This window comes from Pteropus alecto, unplaced genomic scaffold (assembly GCF_000325575.1).
Source record: "Pteropus alecto unplaced genomic scaffold, ASM32557v1 scaffold146, whole genome shotgun sequence".
Classification (NCBI taxonomy): Eukaryota; Metazoa; Chordata; class Mammalia; order Chiroptera; family Pteropodidae; genus Pteropus; species Pteropus alecto.
The window spans coordinates 23562849-23578990 of NW_006442107.1; the positions used below are offsets into that span (position 1 = coordinate 23562849).

The 16142-nt window shown below is 39.0% G+C and overlaps 1 protein-coding gene and 1 non-coding gene across 8 annotated transcripts in view; one reads left to right on the plus strand and one right to left on the minus strand.

Annotated features, from left to right (window-relative positions):
- Positions 1-16142, plus strand: part of TMEM241 (transmembrane protein 241) — a 110366-nt gene that overhangs the window by 62427 nt on the left and 31797 nt on the right. The gene's annotated exons all lie outside the window — the stretch shown is intronic.
- Positions 8593-8698, minus strand: LOC112469483. Its single transcript, XR_003042627.1, has one exon. It is a non-coding gene; the product is annotated as a U6 spliceosomal RNA (small nuclear RNA).

A 16142-nucleotide genomic window follows, 5' to 3' on the forward strand; every position in this document is an offset into this window, starting at 1 on the left:
AGCAAAAAGTGACAGAATAGAAAGGAAAAATAGACTATTTAACAATAATAGTTAGAGATTCTAGTACTGCTCTCTCAAAAGTTAATAGAATAACTCACAACTCATAGAAAAGCAGGGTTATAGAAGGATAGAGATGACTTGAACAACACTATCAACCAACTTGACAACTGCCATTTATATGACACTCTGCACTGACTGCAGAATACATATTCTTCTCAAGCACATTTGGAATGTTCTCCAGAATAGATGTTATTCTGGGTCACAAAACGAGTCTCAATAAATTTAAAAAGATTGAAATCATATGTGGTATATTCTCTGACCACAAGCAGAAGTAAATTAGAAATTTACAACAGAAAAAAAATCTAAAAAATACCAATTTATTTAGAAATTAAATAACATATTCTAAATAACCTATTAGGGAAAAAAAGAAATCACAAGAGAAATTAAAAATATTTTGAATCAAATGAAGACAAAAACAGAACGTCAAAACTTATGGGATGCAACTAAAGTATTGCTTAGAGGGAAATTTATAGGGGTAAACACCTGTATCAGAAAAGAAAGGTCTCAAATCAATAACCTAAGATTCCACATTAAGAAACTAGAAAAAAAAAAGAGCAAACTAAACTCAAGGAGAGCAGAAGAAAGGATATGATAAAGTTTAGTGTGGAAATTAATGAAATAGAAAACAAAAGCAATAGAGAAAATCAATATTGGTTCTCTGAAAACATCAACAAAATTGAGAAACCTCTAGCTAGACTAAGAAAATAAGAAAGGAGATACAAATTATCAAAATTAGAAACAAAAGAAGGGATATTGGTTTAAATTACTGATTCTATATGAACTAAAAGCATTGTACATTATGAATCAGTCCATTCATATTAATAATTTTATGCCAGAAAATCAGATGGTTTAGATGAAATGGACAAATTTTCAGAAAGGCACAAATTAGGAACATTGACTCTAGAATAAATGGAAAATCTGACACACTCATAACAAGTAAATAAATATAAGTAGTAATTAAAAATCTTTCCACAAAGAGAAGCTTAGGCTCAATTTATTTTATTGGTGAATCCTATCACATATTTAAAGAATATATATTTTTCTTTATAAATTCTTTTAGAAAGTAGAGGAAGAGAGAATAACTCCTAATTCTATAAGGTGAGTTACTCTGATACTAACACCAGACAAAAAAAATTATAAGAAGTGTACAGGCTAATATCTCTCATGAATATAGATCTTTAACAAAATATTAGCAAACTGAATTTGGCAATGTATAAGAAGGATTCTACACCATGATCAAGTGAATTTATTCCATGAATACAAAGTTGGTTTAACATAGGTAAATTAATGCAATCCATTATATTAATAAAGTAAGGGACACGAATACATGATTGTGTCAAAATGTACCAAAAACCATTTGACAAAATCCAACAGCTGAATATTCATGGTAAAAACTCCCGACAAACTAATAATAGAAGAGAATGTTCTCAGCCTCGTAAAAGGCATCAGTGAAAAACCTGTAGTTTGTTCTATACTTAATGGTGACACTGAATACTTTCTGCTTAAGATTGGAGCAACACAAGTATATTCACTCTTACCACTTTATTCAACATTATACCGGAAGTTTTGGACAGTGATAAAGAAAAAAAATTGTATTCACGGATGACATCCTATATGTAGAAAATCCTAAGGAATCTATAAAAACACTAATTGACTTAATAAACTGTTTATCAGGTTCTCAGGATGCAAGATCAATATACAAAAATCAATTGTAGTTTTATATATTAGCAATGAAGAGTCATATTCATAAAAAATGAAATTAAGAAAATAATTCCATTTATAATAGTATCAAAAAATACTCAGGAATTTAACAAAGAGGTATAATATTTATAAACTGAAAATTACAAAATGTTTCTGAGAGAAATTAAAGATCTTAATAAATGGATCGACTCAACATCGTTAAGATGGAAATGCTTCCTAAATTGAGCAACAGAAATAATGCAATCCACATCAAAATCCTTGCAGGCTTCTTTGTACAAGTTCACAAATTTATCCTAAAATTTATTAGCAATACACAGCCAAAACAATTTTGGAAAAGAAAAATGAAGTTTGGATATATAAACTACACAGTTCAAAAACTCACTATAAACCCAGAATAATCAAGACATGTGGTATTACCATAAGGATAGGCATTTATGGTGTATCTATTTTTGATAAAGATACAAGGCAATTCAATGGGAAAAGGATTTTCTTGTGAACAAATTGTGCTGGAACAGTCAGATATATCCATATGCAAAGACTTAAACATGAATGCTTATAGCGGCGTTATTCATAATTGCCCCAAACTGAAAACAATCTAAATGTCCATCAGCTGGTGAATGTATAAACAAGATGTAGTATATATAATCAATGGAGTACTATTCAGCAATAAAGAGGAATGGCTTATTAATACATTGCTATAACATGGATGAATCTCAAGAACATTATGTTAAGTGGAAGAAGCCAGTCACAAAAGTATACATATGGTATGATCCTATTTATGTGAAATTTCCAGAAAAAAGTTTATAGAGACAGAAAACATATCGATAGTTACTTGGAGCCATAAATGACTATAAATGAAGTGATGGAAGTATTCTAAAACTGGGTTTTGGTGATGATTATGCCATTGTTTAAATTATTAAATTTGTTCATTTAAAAAAATCATTGAATTTTACATTTACAGTGGGTAGATTTTATGACATTTAAATTATCCCTAAAAGTTGTAAAGTAACAGTGCTTAAAGCATAGCGCTCAAATATCATCTCTTTAAGACTAGGATGGACATTTTTCCTGTGTATATGGTTTTGCCCATTTTGCCACTAGTTTCATGAGTCTTCTTTTTACTTGATATAGTTTTTCTTAAACTCTGAAGGAGGTTTATAAATACCTTCTCTGTAGTTAATTCAAAAAGTGGAAAAAATTTTAACTGGTTGCTGAGATTTAATGCTAATCCTTCTTAAATGTGGAGGACTGGATTAGATAGCCTTTAAGGTTTCTTCCAGCCTCAGTTCATCAAGCAATCTCTGTCTCTCTCTGTCTCTCTATCTCTGTCTTTCCCTGTCTCTATCTCTCTCTGTCTCTCTCTTTCTCTCCTTTTTTCTTTTCTATTTAAAAATAAACTCTGTTATCCTCAATAACATAATATTTACCCATTCTTTGGGCCACCTACACATCAGAATGTGCTGACATTTGAAGTACAACATAATTGTACTTAGCAATACAGCATTTCTCCATGATGTCATTGTGACTGCTGGGTGCCAGCATATTCGGAAAGTGACTCAGAGATGTTCCATTGTTCCCAGGGGAGAATTTGGATTGTGTGAAAAACTCATAGATACACAGGCGGGGAGGTCATTCAGAAGGGAGCTGAGGGTGCCTTCTTCTTTGCTCCAAAAGGACCCATTCTCTTCTGTTTTCCAAGGAATTGTCATATCAGCTTCATCACTTCCAAGTTCCGAGAGAAGGTGTCCCTGCTGCTCTTTGGTCCTCACTCATCTTTCTCAGTATATTTCTTGGGTCTGAGAACGCTCAGTGTGGAAAAAAAGTGCCTCCTAAATTACTTTATATTGTTATTACTATTATTATTGTTTTTCTTTTTGGGAATTTGAGTAACATTCTAAGAAGCTAAAAATAACAATACTTAGCAACCTTTTTTTTTAATAAATGTCTTCCTTCGTTTTGCTAAATTCAGCCATGTGAAATCTAACTGCATCTTCATAAAATCTTGGGATCCCTTCCCACTTGTAATGTAAAGCACTGATGCAGTAAAAAAATGATTGAATTTAAGAGAAAAGCAATGAAATGTGTAGACATATAAGGAAGACATGGCATGAGTTTATATTATTCTCCCAGGGGGTTTCTCCAGCAGTTAAGTTCTCACATGACAACTCTTCCTTGTCTCATCCTTGTTAACTCCAAAATGATCACAGTTCTAAGCATCCACTGGGCAGAAGCAACTGAGGCCAGAGTGAGTTTATGTTGAGGTTGAGCCAGGAGACAAGAGGCATCCCCGAACAGCCACACTGGCCTGCTAGGGTCCTGAGGATCCAGTACTTGCTCCCCATTTCAAGCTGTTTCTGTAAGAAGACAGTTTTCTTCCTTTAAGCCAATGCCATAGTTGCTGCCACCATTTTGTATCCTGAAGACAGTGGTAGACCAGAAAACCAAGTCTTAATCTATTCTTTTTATGGCTTTAGGAAAAGAATTTTTTGTAGCTTGCTTAGGATATGTCTCTTGATTTGGTTTAGTTTGTTTTTGGATTGTTAGAGTTTCAACTTTAACATGCACATGGTTAGGACTAGGGTGGCTGACACCCTGGGCCATGCAATGTGGGATCTGCACGTGATAATTCTTGAGTTCTGCTGAGAGTCAATGAGCACCTCCTTAAATGTTGCACTCTAGACACCTCACTTGCCCCCTTTCCCAGACCCTTCTCTCACTCTGTGTCATAATTTCCTGCCTGCCTAAAACAACTGTGAATTCAATGGGATTTTGAGGTATACTAGATTCTTACAGTTTTTGTGGTATTGAAAGTGTCTTTGAATGGCCTTATTTTTGGACATGGTTCTACCAATCAGTCAACACCTATTAGGGAAATCTTTGGAGTATCTGAATGTTGTGGGTGGGGGAATGCATTAGTGTATGTGTAGTGTCTGCCTTATAAACCAGAGGAGGAAGTAAAAGTGACGAGATGAGACTATTAGAGAACACTGCTGAGCCAGGTAGTACTGACTTCAGGAGTTGTTGGGTGAAGGGAGAGCTGTGTGAGTTGAGGCAGCAGAGTGACTGAACTGGCCCCTACAAGCCAAGGCTTGTAGGTGGAAGAATGAAAGGAGGGCCTTCCAAGACAAGTGGCAGGGGCCCCAGGACAGGATGCATAGGTGTGGAACCGTGAGGAAATAAATTTGGCTAGAGAAAGAGGAGGGTGTGGAAGAATAAGGGGAAAATTGGGCACAGAAAATCAGATTATAGGAAGTCCTAAAAACCATGCCACAGAGACCATTGTGAACCTCTGAATGAGACTGACTAAAGGTAATGTTTTAAGCAAGTTAATATACGATGGTGCTTGCAACAGATTGGAAATGAGTTCCAAGCATTCAGAAGAGAGGTGAACGAATGTAGTGATGACAGAAATGAAGATGAAAGGTCAAACTTGATTGACATTTTGAAGGAAAAGAAATTTTAATTACTTAATTTATCGTATAAATTAAGTAATTGTGTGATGTAATAAAAGAATTAGACAACAAAGACTCAGATTATTTTAGAACATTTTAGAAAAGGGAGTGGGTAATGATAATTTGCATACAGAGTGATAGATAGGGAAGATCACAAATGGCTGCAAGGTTTGTAGCTAGAGACATGGGAAATCCATGCATTACAGACAGAAATGGGAGTGATTATGAATGAACATCTTTGAGGAAGAAAGCTGGTAACATATATTTTAGACAAAAGTGTATGTTAAAAAACACCTAAATGGAGCTGTTTTGCATTGGAAACATGGAATGAAATGTAGGTGAAAATTCAGGGCTTTGCATGTGCATTTGGGCTTCACCTATAGAGAGACTGATTGAAATCAAGAAAATGAATATGTAGATGAGTTCACTGAGACAATGAAAGGATTTAGGGAGAGCAGAGCAGGGGCCTGGGACTTAGCTTGGCACCAGTAATGAGCAGGAGGGAGGTAATAGCTAAGGGGTAAAAGGGAGAACCGGGAAAGTTCGGTGTGGAAAAGTCTAAGGGAGGATTTTAAGAAGGAAAGCAAAATGCCACCAAGAAGTCAAAGAGATCCAGATTGAGAAAAGACTAGGGCAAGGACATTGAAGACATGGTTTCAGTGAAAGGGCAGGATGGGAGTGGGGCAGAAGATGGATCATAAATACTCAAGAATATATAAGAAGTAGATAGAAGATTGTGGTTAGTGGTGGGCAGGGTGATAGCTAGATCTAGAGAAAACTTCTTTTCTAGGAACAGAAAAACTTAGGCAGACCTGAAAGTAGAAAAGAAGACTCCTGTATTCAGAAAGATTTAAAGGTGCTAGAGAATGAGGGGAAATTGGGAGAACACATTTCATCAGGAGGCAGAAGGAATATGGGGGCTAGCTGTAGAGAAAACGAAGAGCTGTTTTCCTGAACCTCTGCAGAATGATAAAGGGCAATGATAAATAGGAGGGAGGCTTTTCCATGAGGCACATGGTAGAGGGACTGGGATTTCAGGGGGAAAGGAAAGGAAAGAGCACTCACTGTTTGGCTTTAATCACTATGCACTGAAACCCTCTAGTCTTCAGTTGTTTCATCTGTAAAGTGAGGAGTCTGGACTAGACGATATCTAAAGATAGCTCAGATAGATATGTTATGATTCTAGTGAGCTCTGACAGTGTTGACCATATCTGATATTTAAGACTAACTGCTGATGGCATTTATATTCAATTGTAGGATTATATATAATGAATGATGATATGCTAGAGCCATATCATTAACTATCAGTGTCTACTTAACAAAACATTTGTCAGATTTAAAGTGTTTAATAGAACCAATCAGAATAAAGTAGGAAACCACTCAGTAATCTGACCTTTTTCCATCCCTATCACCAAATCCACTTCTCTCCTGGAAGATTATGTATAAATGCTACAAACAGTTGATTGGAGTGTTTGTCCCTGTTTTTATTTATAGTTTGGACAGTCAGAATTCATGCGTATGGAATGGGGTTTCCCTCCCCATTGCTGCTTAGGATAGAATGCTGCTCATACAGTCCAGGTGGAAGATGGAGAAGCCTTCTGAGACAAGGTCCCATGTGAATCTTCAAACCTGGAATGTGTGGTTGGTGCAGAAGTGGAGCAAGTAGGCGAGGAACAGGGCATAAAATATTACAAAAGTAGAATATTCTAGAATTTGTACTCCTCCGTGTTTCAAGGTAGAACCAGAATATATGAGATAATGTATATGAAAGGAGCTGGGGAGTGACAACATGCAGTAAACACAGAGCATTTTGTAGAGTCATATAAGCTCTGGACCAAGACTTAATTTTGACTTAGCTTTGAGTCCCAGGTCTGCCACTTTCTGGTATGCGCTTCATTTTCTCATCTGTAAACAAATATAATAATAATGTCTACCTTACTAAGAGGGTTGAATAATATTTAGACAGCCCTCGAATAGTGAGCACTGGCAGTTGGCAGGCCCTCCTTGGCTCTGGCAACCACTAGTTTAATTCTTTCACCAAATTAACCAGTGATTTCCTGAGTCTGAATTTACCATTTCTGTTCACTAGTTCTGGGTAGTGAATTTAGCTGTGGACTCCCTACTCCAGACACTGCTCAGAATTTAGCATGCCAGAGAACAAGGGCTCTCACAGCTCTTTTAATCAGACATTGTCAGACAAAAGAGGCAATTGATGCACCATTCACAATGTTTTTAAACCTATATAAAGAGTCATTGATTCAGAACAGTTGCTGTGCTTGTGAAAATGTGTTTGATGGTTTCCATGGAGACCACCCTGCTGGCTGTTCTGCAGTCACTAGTCTTAATTATATTCTGGGATTGCCAGGGAGGCTTCAAAGCTGTCTCCATAACAACACTTCCTTGTGTAACACTACCGCTGTCTTAAACTGTTTCCCATGCAGGAGTTTCTCATAAAAGTCAGGAAGATTCTGCTTGTGAGTTTCAACTTCTGTTTGATTTATTCTTTGAAGAACTCTTAACAATAGGAATTTTTCTAAGTTTTGACTGCCTTTCTTTCAGGCTGTTTTGCCAGGTCTTTGGAGCATGGCCTAATGTTTTTCTTTTTTCAGTGACATGTTGACATTTCTCTTAAGCTATTGCCAAGATATTGAACTAAGGAGGAGCCTTGCCTATGTTGGTTTACTAGATAATATTAACCCTGTCTAAGTATAGGATGAAAACGCTGTCAACAGATACTGTTAGGGTTTGATGTTTGGAATTTTTAAATGTCTCCAAGACCATTAGTAAAACTTGCTGTTTCTGGTGGAATTACAAAAAAAAAAAAAAAACAAAAAACAAAAAACAAAAAACAAAAAACAGAAAAAGAAGCAGCAACTTAGTGTCTTTTTAATATGGAATCCCAGATTTCATGACTTCTAAATAAACATAATTTCTTACTCTCCACCTGATTTTTTAGATATATTGGTAGGGAAGTTCTAAAGCTTAATGTTTAATCATACCTTGAACTTCTGAGGAGGTTCCGGAATTAGACTTCTTAGGAGGTTTGATTTCTGGCACATGCATACTCTCATACACACACACCCACCCCTCCCTTGTACGCACAAGAACAGACTACTGAAAAATCCTGGAAGTATAGTTACAATACCCACCATGTTTTACTCTCACTAGGTCAAGTCTGTGCTGAACAGAGTGTTAGTTCTCTTCCTTCTACTGCTTACACTGTCACTAATATTATTTTTTCCAGTTTTATTGAGATATAATTAATATATAACATCACATGAGTTTAAATTGTATAACATCATGATTCGATATGTGTGTATATTATGAAGTGATCACCACAATAAGTTTTGTTAACATTCATCATCTTACATAGTTAAAAAAAAGTATGGAACGCTTCACGAATTCGCATGTCATCCTTGCACAGGTCCATGCTAATCTTCTTGGTATCATTCTAGTTTTAGTATATGTGTTGCCGAAGTGAGCACAATTACTTCTTTTTCTTATTGTTATCGTTATTCACATCATCATTGTCACCATTTGTTGGATGGAGAGAGTATGTTTCTGTCTTTCTGTATTTCTCGGATGGTAAAAGTTAGTCACGAGGAAGAGGCTCCTTCTTTTCAGTTCACTACTTGTATTTCTTCCAAGCTCAGCTTCTTAAGACTTGTCACCCTTTCTTCCTGTCACATTTAAAAGCTCATTTGAATATATGTCTTTCTGTGTAGCAGTTTAGTATTCCTTTTATTTTCTTCCTTCAATTGCTGTTCAGCACCTTAATGTATTCTGGAAGTGTCTGATGAAAATAAATTCTTAAATCCAATGAAGCTGTGCTGTAATGTAACTTTTATGTTGAAAGAGTATGCTTTAAAATCTAATTATGCCTGTTTCCTAATTAAATCATTTTTCTTTTTCACAGCCTAAGCGGCTAAGGCAATGAGAATAATTTTTCATGGAAAATTAAGATCTAGAGGCAGCAGCATAATTTCCTTTACAGTCTCTAGCTGGGCAATAATAACAGCATGTCAGTGTCTTTCCATGACATCACCATTGAAGCAACAGGAACATGAAGTGGCAAGTTAGGGAGCTGCTGTTATTGTTGAACTGTATGGAAACAGCACAGAATAATCTGGGAATTATTCATTTGTGGACAAGGTTTTCCCAGAGGGCACATGGAAAGGGAAATACAGTTTGGGATTAAAAAAAAAATTTAAATTCCATTTCCTATTGTCAAAATAATTCATGGGGACATGAGTTATGTTAATGGACATTTTGCTATTTTGGATAAGGTTGTTTTTCTTGTTTCCGATTATGAACTCTTAATTTTTTCTGGGCTATTTTTAGTGCCATTGATCATCACAATGTTCTGTACAAAAAGCAAAAATATGCTAACAATTCTGGGTTTCACAACTTTTGACCTGAATGAATTCGCTTTAGTTTACTTACTAAGGAAATACCCTGAATTTCTGTAAATTTCCTGACTACAAGGTTTTTATGAGTGCTGTTATTATCCAAGATAATTTAAAATAATTAAAGTGGTTTTTGCAACATAAAAGTCCAATTAATTGGGAAGCTTTTACAGGGTCTCCTTTGGAGGATGAGTTGATATGTACTCAGATCACTGTAGTATAGTATTGGATAAATGAGTGCTGAGTAAAATACACTGATCTTACTCTATATACCTCTGCAGGCTTATGCTCTCATGTCAGAAATAGAGAAAGGTGGATCTGCATGCATCTCATAAAGCCTCATGAAATACCTTCAACTGCCTTCAGTAATGCTCTTGTGATGCCCATACTCTTTTCTCTAATTGTGCCATTTGTTCTGTTTGAGTTCACTTTTCCTTATAAAGACCCTCTATCTGTAGCCCTAGAGCTGACTTCCCTTAGGTGCGGCCAGACATAGGCTAATCAGCACCTGTTCATGACCAAACCAGAGGGCAGACCATGGGCGCAACTGAGAGCCCGTGTCATTAGAGGATGAGCTGCCATGGTCCAAGCTAAGAAAATGAAACAGTTTTTGGGAAAACTGAATGAGCAGATTTTTATCATAGGAAGGTTTTGATGCTTAATTGAAAGAAATGACATGTGGATTGGAAAGCCAGTAGATAGTTCCTTGGGGCGAGTTTGTAATCTTAGTGGCCTGATACATCACTGGATCCCTCCCCACACTTGTTCTCCTGTTATATCTTCCAGAGTGGAATTTAAGTATAAATAGTTGTTTGCTCATTTTTACTGTTTAATATTTCTCTTCTCCCTTACAAAAGTTGTCTAAACTTATTTTCCCACTGTTGACTCTACATCGATCCTTTGAACTGACCCAGTTGTTCTTTAGGTTAAGATTTCCAATGTTATTTTGTTTACATATAAGTAGGCTGTGTCTGACTGTAAGGCCAGACAGTTAAGTACAAGCAGGTTGTGCTTGTTTATATGACTCCAAAATAGCCAGTCAGTCAAATATGTGGCAAGAAGTTTTTTAGTCAACAGTGCATTGCCTGGCTCCATGTAGACACAACTAGCTGTTAAATTGCATTTGAAATTTCATTTGATTGTTTCTGTGCTCTTCTGAGAGGTGCTAGGGGGGAGATTTGGTTGGGAACAGGCTCACTTTCTGGCTACATTAATTCTTCATCTGTCTTCTTGTTGCAAGACTTCTGCGGGATGGGGGTGCACAGGGGAGCTGGCCCACAGTCGACTGTCTCCAAGAAGAATTCTATCTTGTTTCTTTCTTGCTTTACTTGAGGCCATTATTCTCTGTTTGGGGCTTTGTGTGTTTTCTTCACAAATTTCTAGGCGTGTCGTTAGGTTTGGCCTGGAATATGGTAGGCGATCAGTCAAGATTTAATAAATAAAATGCCCACCTCCCTCCCTTACCTCCATGTCGAGAGATTTTCACTTCAGAGGAGGATTTTCACTTTTATGGGAAAATCTGTTACCATATTAATATAGGTCCTTTATAAAAGCAAAGTGGCATAAAGTGAACTTTCTGAAAGCGGTGTGTGGGGGGGAGCAATACTCTTTGCTTTATCAGCTTTTGAAAGATTTCATAGGAACACTCTACTTTCAGACAGTGGGGGAAACCTGTATTTAGAAGAGGAAAGAAAGAAAAGAAAAAGAAGAAAAAGTACCAGCCCTAAAGATTGTTGGATAAGACTTCAGTAGGGAAATTGCAGGTTTCAGTATTTACTAGGTTGGTCATAGGACAATGGGGAAGTAAGACAGAAGTGGTATTAAATCTGATATGGAACTGCATACCCACCAAAATGGCTAACATTAAAGAGGCTGACGATACCAAGTGTTGGTGAGGATGTGGAATAACATTTCTAGCTTAGAAAAATACTAGAGCTAAATAAGGTCTCTGTTATGACTGAGCAGTCCCACTCCTGGCATACACCCAAGAGAAATGAAGGCGTATATCCACAATGAGATATGGTCAATATTACAGAATTAGATAGTGGTGATGGTTGCACAACTGTGTGTGAATATATTAAAACTATTGACTTGCACTTTGGGTGAATTTTTTGGTATGTGCATTTAAAAAAACAGTGAGACTGTTCTTTTTAAAAAGACATGTTCAGGAATATCCATGATAGTTGTATTCATAATAGCTGGAAGAAGGAGTCCATATATCAGTCTAGAAGAAATATATTGCGATCTCTCCATACGAGAGAATACTGCACAACCTTGTAGGTGATTCGGAATGGGGGAGTACTGACTAGGAAGGGGCATGAAGGGAGCCCTGTGAGATGCTGGAAGGTTTGGTTATCTGTGTCTAGTGGTGATTACATGGGCATTTATAGATGTCAACGTTCATTGAGCTGTACACTTAAGATTCAAGCTCTTTGTGCACTTGATTTTGTTTACGTTGTATTTCAATTTTAAAAATCTGATGTGGGTGCTGGAATGGTGCTATCCTAAGAAAGCACAGCTCACAGTGCTGACCTCCTCTTCTGTCTACACGGGAAGGCCCCTGTGTCGGGTGCAGCAGCTTCTTCAGCAGACCTCCTCCTGCCTTTGGCTTTGATATTGTCTGTGTACCAAAGGTGGTCTGGGGTATCACTCACTGGGGGAAGGAAGAACCCACTAGCTGGGTGTTGCTATTTGGGTAGTGGCCACCAGTTCTCTTGAATGTCATGGTTGGGGAGAGTTTCTAATAAATATTCAGCTCAGTGCCAGGGTAAAGAAAGTGAGCTCGGGCTTCCTGGTAGCATTGTTGAAGTATTTGCTGTGCCTCTTATGCTCCACAGGTAAGGACCATGCCATGTCAGGTACACTCTTCCTTTAGGGCAGTGGTCCCCAACCCCCTGGCCATGGACCAATACCGATCTGTAGCCTGTTAGGAACCGAGCTGCACAGTAGGAGGCTAGCGGCAGGTGAGCAAGTGAAGCTTCATCTGTATTTGCAGCCACTCCCCGGCGCTAGCATCACAGTCTCAGCTCCACCTAAGATGATCAGGCATTAGATTCTCATAGGGGCACCGGTCCCTGGTGCCACAAAGGTCGAGGACCTCTGTTTAGGGGGCTGGACTAATTAAGAAGACTACCAGGCCTGCCTTGCGGTTTGATTAAATGAATGTTTGCTTACATTGGGCACTCTTCCCTGGTGGACGCTCTCAGGCTTGCCATGTTGGTTTGCCTTCCTCATGCCTCTCAGACTCCTCTTGGCTTTATGGCTTTGGAGCTGGAGGTGGGGCACGTTTTGAACATACTTACCAAGTTGGGACTCCCTCATTACCAGCATGATGAGATGTATGTGAGTGTTAGTGTGTGCTGTGGGTGTAGTGGTGGTGAGGAGAGGTGACTGTATCAGCTTCAGCGTGGAATAAGCGGTCAGATCACTGAGGGCCTAGGAGTAGTGAAGAAGCTAGGCAGGCCTGCAAACTGACTCATACTCCATGTCAGGTGGCATCCCAAAGGCTGTTGGCTCTTGCTGTAGAAAGAGGGCTAAGGGCATTCTTAGCCAGCCCCCTCTGCCCTGTGTAGTGTGAGGGTACCTTCCTGCTCCCTGGCACACAGAAACCCTGCCCTCCCTCCTGTGCTCTTGGCAAAACATAATACGATTTTTATTCCATAGATAGCAACTCATTAACCAATCAGATTTTAGATTCAGATCTACTTAACGCTAATTGAATACCTGATATAAAAATATGAATAATGGTTGCAGCTAACATTGCGTACTCACAAGATGCCAGGCTGTGTGGTTGGTAGTTGGACACATTTCTTATTTAATTCTCATCACAGTTTTGTGTGGTTCAAACTATGTGCTTCTCTTCCCTCCTTAGAAGTGAGGAAATAAAGATGTTACGTAACTTGTCTAAGTTAGAACAAAGGAACTCAGACTTGAGCCCAGGTCTTGACTGCAAAGCCTGCACCCCTGCTGGGGTCTCTTTTGAAAGACACAGTCGTGGTGGGTGTCCTTTGCAGTGTGTGTGACATTTGAGAGACTCAGTCTGATGCGATGTAATGAGCATAATCTCCTAGAGAAGGGTCCATCGTAATTGGACTCCCCTGCACGTTGCTGTAGCAGTTTTCCGTAATGAGTAACTGCAGGAGAGAGAAAACACATCCAGGAAACTGGGAGGCTGATAGAAACTAATGGGAAACAGATGAAAGTGAAGGAGTTCAACCTGCTGCCTGGGCAGAGCAGAACCATGGGCAGAGCAGAACCATGGGCAGAGCAGAACCATGGGCAGAGCAGAACCATGGGCAGAGCAGGACCATGCTGTCAGGATGTGTCTTAGGAAAACCCACGGCCAACTATCCCAGCAGCAAAGCCTGGCTGGGCCATGGGACTGTAAGTGACACGGTTCCTTGGTTAGGTCTTGAATTTTCTGGAGGTGTTTAACTGTAGGGAATGTTCTCCGCTATTGAAGTAATGTTTTCCTTATTTGTAACTTTAATTATGACCCATAACTTTAATTTCAATTCTCTAGGAAAAAAACCTTAGTAACCATTTAATCCAATTTCCTTCACTTAAAAAATTTCGAAAGACTTACTATAGAAAATTTAGAAAGCTAAGTTAAATGGAAAAAAAAGCGCTTATGTGATCCCACCACTTTGGACATTTTGGAATGTCCTTTAGGACTTTTCTCTGTACACACATGACTGGGTTTCTCTGTTTTTACAGAAATGGGATCATTCTCTACCAACTGGTTTTTATGTAACAGTATTGGGAATATTGCTCTGCTTGGAGTGGATTTGGAAACTGAGGCCCAGGGAGGAGAAGCAGTCCATACAGCTTCCCAGTACAGAGCTTTCTTGGCCTGATAGAGGTCTGAGGTCCGTGAGTCTAGGGCACCAGGCTTATCAGAAGTCTGGGCATTTAGCACAGTGTCTGACACAGAACAGGCCTTGATAAATGAAAGAACGAAAGAAAGAAACTGGTTCCCATGGCCGAGGCCTGACTCTCACCTCTCCCTGTCTTCATCCTAGGCTGCCCAGGAGTTTGTTTTTAGCAGCCTCCTTACTCTCCCTGTCACTTCCAAAGCCCTGAGTTGTAGTTGCCTTTGTGGTCAACTCAGAAGTCTCCAACGTTAAGTTTGCAGAAAAAGCAGTGTCTTCCCTCTAGCAGCTATGGAATGATTACAATACACACAGGCTAGCAGTTACGATCCTGGTGGTAGGCATGAGTTTCACTGATTCCATTAATATGCCGCAAAGTCCCAGAGGGCCTTGGCAGGTTCAGCTGGTGGCTGAGGGGCAGGCTATGGTTTTACACATGGCTAACAGGGAGCTCTTGGCCAAGATACTGAGCAAACCAGTTCATTCAGTGCACATTTTTGGTGATGCGGCACTAAAGTTCTATATTTTAAAATGACGATTTTAGTGATCCACTTCTATATCCAGTCTATGGGTTTCTGGACCCCACAGGTTGACCCAGCCTCATGTTCTGAGAAGGTTAACAGATGGCCGATGGTGGTCCTGCTCTCTCTAGATCCCAGCAGTCCTTTGCTGTATCCCTTCCCTGGGGAAATCAGCATAAAGGCCAGCAGCTTATTTATATTTTCCCATTTAACTCCTTGTGGAATTGATGTTTCTTGACTGAAACTGAAAAGAAGAAGACATACTGAACATCTGAGCAAACTGTAAGGTGAATGTGACAAGGGCTTTGCAGTGTCTTCATTGGAACACATAAATGAACAACACCCTCTTCTCTAACCACTTTCCCTTAGTCCTATCCAAACACGCAGTAGAGAAGGCAAAGTCACATACGTCCCAAAACTAAACCCATCAACAAAATTCTTCTCCCCTTGGATTTCGGGAGTACGTTTCCAAGAACCCCAAGGAGAAGGGGACCAGGGACTCTGTAGGGATTCAGTCACAGCCCTGCTCCTGTGGCACTTACAGGGTGTGTCATCATGGCATCCCATGGCCACGAGCCTGTGTGTGGGGACCCTGCCCGAGGTCCATAGAGACCTTTCACTGTTTCTGCCTTTGCTGTTTGGGCCTCCAGCAGCCAGCACTGAGCCATAGTTCTACCCTGCCACCTCCGGCCTGGCTGCATTTACACTGGCTGAGCCTCTGTCTGGAAGGGTGATTCTGAGTTTTAAAAGACAACATATTTGGTTGACAAGGCTGTGAGAGAGCACACACTCTATTCCTTACTAGTAGAAATATCAGTTGCCTCAACCCAATCTAGGGCTGCTTGGCAATACTTACTAGACTTACAAATGTATACCCCTGGATCCAACACTTCCACTTCTGAGAACTTACCCTTTACATATGTTTCCACCAGTCTGAAGTGACATATGTGCAGGGTTGTTAAACAACATTATTTATAGGAGCAAAAAGTAGAAAACAATCCCAGCGTCCATCAGCAGAGGACTAGGGTCCATCTGGCCAATGGAATACTGTAAAAAAAAATCGATAATGTTTTCTATGTACAGCCAGGGAAAGATCTCCAAGATATATTGAAAAATGCAAAGAGTATTATA